This window comes from Hypanus sabinus, chromosome 2, assembly GCF_030144855.1.
Source record: "Hypanus sabinus isolate sHypSab1 chromosome 2, sHypSab1.hap1, whole genome shotgun sequence".
In the NCBI taxonomy this organism is placed as follows: Eukaryota; Metazoa; Chordata; class Chondrichthyes; order Myliobatiformes; family Dasyatidae; genus Hypanus; species Hypanus sabinus.
Window position 1 is genome coordinate 52,910,397 of NC_082707.1, and position 9,737 is coordinate 52,920,133.

A 9,737-nucleotide genomic window follows, 5' to 3' on the forward strand; every position below is an offset into this window, starting at 1 on the left:
TAGACCCAAACAAAAAGCTAAGGATGAAACAGAAGACCTGTGGTCTGTTGAGGGCTAGGTCTGTGGCATTCAAGACCAGTGATCTAGAATTGTACAAGAAGTCCAGGTACAACCTATGGAAGGCTAAATTAAGAGGTGGGGGGAAGTATTCTGATTGAAGTTGGAGTTGGAAGTAGATGCATGTTAGCCCTGGCAGTGTTTGCAGGCCATTATTTTCTACAAAGCAAAGCCTAACAAGAATGGTAATATGATGCTTCACTCTCAGGTGAGCTCTACTCCTTTTTATGCACATGTTGAAAGGGAGAATCCCTGTGATACCTGGTGATCCAGTCGTGAAACATCTTTCAAGAGGGTGAATCCTTGCAAGGCATCTGATGGTGTACCTGGCAAGGCAACGAAAACCTGTACGAACCAACTGGCAGAAGTGCTCAAAGACATTCTCAAGGCAGCAGTTGAAGATTCCCACCTGCTTCAAAAGAACAACAGTCATAGAAGTACCCAGGAGGAACAGAGTGAGCTGCCTCAAAGACCATCATCCAGTTGCACTCAAACCTACTGTGATGAGGTGCTTTGAGAGGTAGGTCTTAGCCACAATTAATCCCTGCCTAAGCAAGTACCTGGACACGCTGCAATTTCCCTGTTGCCACAATAGGTCTAAAGTGGATGCAACTTCACTGGCTCTCCACTTGGCCTGCATCACCTGGCCAATAGCAATACCTGCGTCAGGGTGCTGTTTATTGATTACAGCTCAGCATTCAAAATAATTGTATCTTCAGTTCTAATCAGCAAGCTCCAAAACCTGGACTTCTGCCTCTTTCTGCAACTGGATCCTTGACTTCCTCATTAGGAGACCACAGTCAGTGCGGCTCAAAAATAGCATCTCCTCACTGACAATCAACACTGGTGCACTTCAAGTATGCGTGCTTAGCCCACTGATCTACTCTGTACACCCACGACTGTGTGGCTAGGCACAGCTCAAATGCCATTTATAAACTTGTCAATGACCTAACTAATGTTGGCAGAGTTTTCAGATGATGAGAAGACTTACAGGGGTGAGGTGGGTCAGCTGGCCGAGTGGTATCACACAACATTGCATTCAAGAACAGTAAAACCAAGTAAGTGATTGCGGACTTCTGGAAGGGGAAATCGAGAGAGCAAACCCCACCCTCATCAAGGGTTCAGCAGTGGGGAAAGAGGTAACCAGTCTCAAGTGCTTGGCTTTCAACATCTGAAGATCTGTCCTCAGCCCAATATATTGATACAATTACAAGAAAGAGGCTATAAATCATTTGGAGTTTGTGGAGATTTGTCACCAAAAACTCAAAACAAATTTCTACAAAACTCCATGAAGAGCATTCTAACTGGTTGCTTCACTGTCTGATTTGGAGGGGCCATTGTACAGGATCAGGAAAAAACTGCAGAAGGCTGTAAATTTGGCCTGCTCCAGCACCAGCCTCCCAAGCGTTAAGGACATCTTCAAAAGGCAGATCCTCAAAGATGGTATTCATCATAAAGTACCCCCAACGCCCAGGACATGCCCTCATCAAGGAGGAGGTATAGGAGCGTGTTGACACACAGTCAACATTTTCAGAACAGCTTCTGCCCCTCAGCCATCAGATTTCTGAATGGCCAATGAACTCATGTACAACTGCCTCACTTTTTTTTCTCTTTTTGTACTACTTAATTTAATTTGTATACATTTCATATAGCAATACATGATAAACTATAAATTACAATGTACTGTCACAAAACAATAAATTTCACCACCTATACCAATAATATTAAACCTGATTCTGTTTCTGTATGTAATTTATGATTATTTTAAGAGTTATAATTGTGTCCTTACCAAAGTCACACGCTAACTCTGACATATGTAATCACAGAAGTCTTTTTTATCGCTCTGCTTTTTTTCTAACCAATAAAGTGTACATTTTTTTAAAATGCAAATATCATCACTGTCCACCAAAATTCAGCAATACTCAATGCTGACAACAAAATTTTATCAATATCAAAATGCTCTGCTGAAAAGTTAAATGTGATTTCACATGTTCGTGGAAACATGATAAAGATGAACCTACTGCCTAAGGAGGAAGGAAAAACATGAGATCAAAAGTCAGAGGGAAGTGATGTTGTTGATGCAGTCATTTATTTAGGTCACGCATTGCCAAGTAGATGGAGAAGGTGATGGCAAATAAGCAAATTCCTGTACACAAATTTATTGATCAATAAACTTGACAAGAAGTAAAAGCCTGCTGATAATGTTACTGTTTTATTTATGAAAATGCTTGTTGACCTCAGAGCAAATACTTAAAGGAAGCATGCCATCTGAGCAACAACAATTCATGAGTCTACAAATCATGCTCTCAGTATTTTTTTGCACAATTTTTCTTTTGCACCTTGGTTGTTTATCAGTCTTTGTTTATGTACAGGTTTTCATAAATTCTGTTGTATTTATTGTCCCGTAGTATTTGCAAGAAAATGAACCTCAAGGTAGTACATGATAATATGTATACTTTGACAATATATTTACTTGGACTTTGATCACTTGTGATTAACAACATGGAAAGTCTGCTAGATCTATTCTGGAATGTCTTTAACGTAAAATAAACATAAGAATAGACTATTTAGCTCCTTAACGATATGTACGAATGGATACGCATGAGACTGCAAATACTGGAATCTGGAATTATAAAAACAATCTGATGGGAGAACTCGGTGATTTGAACAGCATGTATTGTGGGAGGGAGGAAATTATTTCACCAGAAAACTCAACCCTGCATCAAGACTGGGAAGAAATTCCTCCTCGTTTCTGATCTAAGGGGACATCCCTTTATTCTGAGGCTGTGTACTCTGGACTTAAACACTCCTACAATAGGAAATGTCCTCTCCATATCCACTCTATTGAGACCTTCCATCATTCAAAAGGCTTCAAATGGGTCACCTCTCATTCTTCTGAATTCCAGTGAGTAAAGGCCCAGAGCTATCAAGCACTCATCACATGTCAAGCTCTTCAATCCTTGGGTCATTTTTGTCAGCCTTGTTTGAACCCTCACCAGTTTCAGCACTCCTTTCTAAAATAAGGGGCCCAAAACTTCTCTCAATATTCCAAATGAGGACTTGCCAGTACTTTATAAAGCCTCAATGTTACATCCTTGCTTTTATATTCTAGTTCTCTTAATGAGGATCACAGCCCAATGATCCAAAAATCTTATGCCCTCGCTCCTAAACCAACTCCTTAGCCATGTAATAAACTGTATAATCTTCCCAGTTCTGGCCTCACTGGCACATGGCATAGGCAGCAATCCTGAGATCACAACCTTGGAGGGTCGAGTGAGATGGAGAAACTGAGGGAAATACATGTTAGTAGGGAAGTGGTTTTAGGTAAATTGAAGGGATTAAAGGCAGATAAATCCCCAGGGCCAGATGGTCTGTATCCCAGAGTGCTTAAGGAAGTAGCCCAAGAAATAGTGGATGCATTAGTGATCATTTTTCAAAACTCCTTAGATTCTGGATTAGTTCCTGAGGATTGGAGGGTGGCTAATGTAACCCCACTTTTTAAAAAAGGAGGGAGAGAGAAATCGGGGAATTATAGACAGTTAGCCTGACATCAGTGGTGGGGAAAATGCTAGAGTCGGTTATCAAAGATGTGATAACAGCACATTGGGAAAGAGGTGAAATCATCGGACAAAGTCAGCATGGACTTGTGAAAGGAAAATCATGTCTGACGAATCTTATAGAATTTTTTGAAGATGTAACTAGTAGAGTGGACGGGGAGAACCAGTGAATGAGGTATATTTGGATTTTCAAAAGGCTTTTGACAAGGTCCCACGCAGGAGATTAGTGTACATACTTAAAGCACACGGTATTGGGGGTATGGTATTGATGTGGATATAGAATTGGTTGGCAGATAGGAAGCAAAGAGTGGGAGTAAACGCGACCTTTTCAGAATGGCAGGCAGTGACTAATGGGGTACCGCAAGGCTCAGTGCTGGGACCCCAGTTGTTTACAATATATATTAATGATTTAGACGAGGGAATTAAATGCAGCATCTCCAAGTTTGCGGATGACACGAAGCTGGGCGGCAGTGTTAGCTGTGAGGAGGATGCTAAGAGGATGCAGGGTGACTTGGATATGTTAGGTGAGTGGGCAAGTTCATGGCAGATGCAATTTAATGTGGATAAATGTGAGGTTATCCACTTTGGTGGCAAGAACAGGAAAACAGATTATTATCTGAACAGTGGCCAATTAGGAAAAGGGGAGATGCAAGGAGACCTGGGTGTCATTGTACACCAGTCATTGAAAGTGGGCATGCAGGTACAGCAGGCGGTGAAAAAGGCGAATGGTATGTTGGCATTCATAGCAAAAGGATTTGAGTACAGGAGCAGGGAGGTTCTACTGCAGTTATACAAGGCCTTGGTGAGACCACACCTGGAGTATTGTGTGCAGTTTTGGTCCCCTAATCTGAGGAAAGACATTCTTGTCATAGAGGGAGTACAAAGAAGGTTCACCAGATTGATTCCTGGGATGGCAGGACTTTCATATGAAGAAAGACTGGATCGACTAGGCTTATACTCACTGGAATTTAGAAGATTGAGGGGGGATCTTATTGAAACATATAAAATTCTAAAGGGATTGGACAGGTTAGATGCAGTAAGATTGTTCCCGATGTTGAGGAAGTCCAGAACGAGGGGTCACAGTTTAATGATAAAGGGGAAGCCTTTTAGGATCAAGATGAGGAAAAATTTCTTCACACAGAGAGTGGTGAGTCTGTGGAATTCTCTGCCACAGGAAACAGTTGAGGCCAGTTCATTGGCTATATTTAAGAGGGAGTTAGATATGGCCCTTGTGGCTAAAGGGATCAGGGGGTATGGAGAGAAAGCAGGTACAAGGTTCTGAGTTGGATGATCAGCCATGATCATACTGAATGGCAGTGCAGGCTCGAAGGGCCGAATGGCCTACTCCTGCACCTATTTTCTATGTTTCTATGTTAACTTGGCACTGAGCTCCCTATGGCTCCTCTGGAAAATGTATGGTAATGCGTTTTGGTAAAAGGAACAATAATGCAGACTATTATCAAATGGGGTGATGGTTCAAACATTAGAGGTGCAGAGGGACTTGGGAGTCCTCGTGCAAGAATCCCAGAAAGTTAAGATGCAGGTTGGGTATGTGGTAAAGATGGCAAATGCATTGTTGGCATTTATTTCAAGGGGAATAGAATATAAAAGGTAGGAGATATTGCTGAGTCTTTATAAGACACTAATCAGGCCACCCTTGGAGTATTGTCAAGCCTTGGGTCCCATATCTCAAAGGATGTGTTCTCAATGGAGAGAGTCCAGAGGAAGTTCATGAGGATGATTCCAGGAATAAAGAGGGTTAACATGAGTGTTTGGCAGTTTTGTGCCTGTACTCACTGGAATTTAGAAGAATGTGGGGGGATCTCATTGAAACCTACTGAATGTTGAAATGACTAGATAGGGTGGATGTGGAGAGGATGTTTCCTATGGTGGGGGTATCCAGAACTGGAGGAAACAGCCTCAAAATTGAAATTGAAGGGCAGCCCTTTAGATCAGAGCTTAGGAGGATTTTTTTTACAACCAGAGAGTGGTGAATCTGTGGAATGCTCTGCCACAGACTGTGATGGAGGCCAAGTCCATGTGTATATTTAAGGTAGAAGTTGATTGTTTCCTGATTGGTCAGGGCATCAAGAATCACTACATTCTAGAATGGTTCTGGAGGAGTGGAAAATTGCAAATGTCACTCCACTCTTTAAGAAGGGAGGGAGGCAGAAGAATGGAAATTACAGGCCAGTATTTCTTTTACTTCAGTAGTTCAGGTGTTGGTCCATTATCAAGGATAAAGTTTGGGGTACTTGGAGGCACATGATAAACAGGCCAAAGTCAGCATGGTTTCCTTGAGAGGAAATCTTGGCTGACAAATCTATTGGAATTCTTTAAGGAAATAACAGGCAGGATAGACAAAGGAGAGTCAGCGTATGTTGTTTGAGAAGGTGACACATGAGGCTGCAGAACAAGTTAAGAGCCCTTGGTATTACAGAAAAGATACTGGCATGGATCAAACCTTGGCCGGAGGCAAGAGTTGGAATAAAAGGGGCTATTCTGGTTGGTTGCCAAGAACAAATGGTGTTCTGCAAGGGTCAGTATTGGGACCACTTCTTTTAATGTTGCATATCAACAACTTGGATGATGGAAGTGATGGCTTTGTGGCCAAGTTTGCAGATGATACAAAGATGGTGGATGGGGCAGGTAGTGTTGAGGAAGCAGGGTGTCTGCAAAGCGACTTAGACAAATGGGAGAATGGGCAAGGAAGTGGCAAATGGAATATAGTGTAGTGTGTGGCCATGCACTTTGGTAGGAGGAATAAAGGAATAAAATAGATTACTTTCTAAACAGAAAGAAGTTGAAAAATCAGAGCTACAAAGGGACATGGGAGTCGTTGTGCAGGATTTCCTAAAGGTTAACTTGCAGGTTGTGTTAATGGTAAGGAAGGGAAATGCAATATTGGCATTCATTTTGAGAGGACTAGACTATAAGAACAAGAATGTGATACTGAGGCTTTCTAAGGCACTGGTTAGACCACATGGATTACTGAGAGCAGTTTTGGGCTCCTTATCTAGGAAATGTACTGGCATTGGGGAGGGTCCGGAGAAGGTTAAAGGAAAGTTCTGGAATGAAAGGGCTAATGTATGAGGAACATTTGATAGATCTGGGCCTACACGCACTGGTGTTTGGAAGGATCGGGGGAGATCTTGAGATTTAAAAAAAAACAAACCAACAAATTCTGCGGATGCTGGAAATCCAAAGCAACACACAAAATGCTGGAGGATCTTAATAGGTCAGGCAACATCTATGGAAATAAACTGTCGACGTTTTGGGCCAAGACTCTTCTTCCAGACTGGAAAGGATGGGGGAAGATGCCAGTATAAAAAGGTGGGGTGGAGAAGGAGGTAATAAAGTAAGTAAAGTAATAAGTAAATCCAGATGAGTACATAGTCAAAGAGTTGGAGGGCAGCAGAGATTGCAGAGGGGTGGCAGTCTCACTGAACTCCTGTCAAAGAGAAGATTTGAACTTCAGGGTAAGCATCCCTCGAAGAGGCTACTGTCCACTTCTATCATAATCATAAGTAGACTTCTTCAATAAATCAGTGAGTGACAGCTATCCCGAAAAAAGTAAAGGTTGTAACAACCAACAAAGCTAACCAACTCCAGTCGAAAATCCTCTGCCATTAGAATTGTTACATACCCCTTTATTAACAACTTGGTACTGGTCAGCCACTGAATAACATGGCTACAAAACCAGGTGAGTTTTGGTGTTTCCAAGGCACAAGTCATGAGTACAAAGGAACACTCCAACTTAAGACTGTGCAAAACACACCAGTCCTATGGTCAGCACACTAGTTATCATAAACATTCACTTGTTTGACAACACAACATCATAACAATGTGTGCCATCCACAAGGTTTACTGCAGCCACTTGCCATGACTTATTTGCACTTTGCAAACATGATTTTTAAAAGCTTGGGGAGCAAGAGCAACAAAAAGGACTATCAGAATCAGGTTTATTATCACTGGCATGTGTTGTGAAATTTATTAACAGCAGCAGCAGTACATAATACATAATATAGAAGATAAATAAATCACTTACATTATACGTATCTTGAATAGATTAAAAATTGTGCAGAAGAACAGAAATAATATATTTTAAAGTGAGTTAGTGTTCAAGGATTCAACGTCCATTTAGGAATCGGATTGGAGAGGGGAAGAAGCTGTTTCTGAATCATTGAGTGTGTGCCTTCAGGCTTCTGTACCTCCTACCTGATGGTAACAGTGAGAAAAGGGTATGCCCTGGGTGCTGCAGGTATTTAATAATAATTTAATAATAATACCTTTCTGAGACACTGCTCCTTGAAAATACCCTGGGTACTTTGCAGGCTAGTATCCAAGACGGAGCTGACTAAATTTACTACCCTGTATGGCTTCTTTCAGTCCTGTGCAGTAGCCCTCCTCCCATACTAGTGATGCAGCCTGTCAGGCTGCTCTCCATATCTATAGAAGTTTTTGAGTGTTTTATTGACATGCCAAATCCCTTCAAACTCCTGATGAAGTATAGTCATTGTATTGCCTTCTTTATAACTGCATTGATATGTTGAGACCAGGTTAGATCCTTGGAGATCTTGACACCCAGGAATGCGAAACTGCTCACTCTCTCCACTTCTGATCCCTCAATGAGGATTGGTATGTGTTCCTTTGTCTTACCCTTCCTGAAGTCCATAATCAGCTCTTTCATCTTACTGACGTTGAGTGCCAGGTTGTTGCTGCATCACCACTCCACTAGTTGGCATATCTCACTCCAGTACACCCTCTGGTCTCCATCTAAGATTCTACCAACAATGGTTGTATCGTCAGCAAATTTGTAGATGGTATTTGAGCAATGCCTAGCCACACAGTCATGGGTATTTAGAGAGTAGAGCAGTGGGCTAAGCTCACCCCCCTGAGGTGCGCCCGAGTTGATCATCAGTGAGGAGGAGATATTATCACCAATCCACACAGATTATGGTCTTCCGGTTAGGAGTCATGGATCCAATTGCAGAGGGAGGTACAGAGGCACAGGTTTGGAACTTCTCAATCAGGATTGTGGGAATGATGGTGTTAAATACCGAGCCATAGTCGACGAACAGCATCCTGACATTATATTGTCTAGGTGGTCTGAAACTCCTATTCCTTGTCAGCTGCTACCCTAACACAGAAGTATACCCCTCATCCCTGGATGGTCAAAACTCTGGATCCTCCTACATGCCATCATGTCTATGTCATGTAGAGAGTCCGTGCACCAACCGGAGGGCAGCAATTCAAGATGAAAACACATCACCACCTTCTTGGGGGTGATTAAAGAGGTCCATGCCAGATACATCCACATCCCCCAAAAAAAGAAAATAATTAATTACAGTTACAATGAAACATCTGTTAGATTTTAATTAAAAATTACAAATTGACAGCTGTCTGGTATGTTGATTTACTGATGTCTTTGTGAATGAATATTAATAGGATTATAGTTTTTACAAGGGGAAAAATAGAATTTTGACAGTTAAATCTTTATAGTTAAAAGGTTAATTCTCTGTGGTTTTTCCCAATTATTGACTGCCAGATGGGGCCCAGAATGTTTTACTTTAGAAATTAAAGAGTAAATTGACCGAGGGATCTGAACTGAGCCATGTACAACACAAGTCATAGCATTCCCAAAGGAGATAGCCTTCATTTTTCATTTCTGGATCCAGACACAAAAATGTTGCTAAAAATCCATTAGTTACATTGACACACCATCACAATGTGGGCCATTTTCTAAGTGGCTTGCAATATACTAAAATTTTACACTACATCCCCAGAGAAAAATTCCTTACAGTTGGTTAAACCCTTTGAAAATGGTGTTTTCATTTGCAAGAAAATTGTCACTTGTATTTTCTCCTCTAATATCTCTAAGTTATAAGCCATTTAACATTTTTAATTTGTGGAACCAGGAGAAGAAGAAAGTTAAACCCTCACATTCTCTCTGTTTCTCCATTCCCTCCCCATACCTCATCAGCAAGTGGCCAAGTGGTTAAGGCGTCTGTCTAGTGATCTGAAGGTCACTGTTTCGAGCCTCAACTGAGGCAGCATGTTGTGTCCTTGAGCTAGGCACTTAACATGATTAACTAGGCATTGTTCTGCACCAGTGCCAAGCTG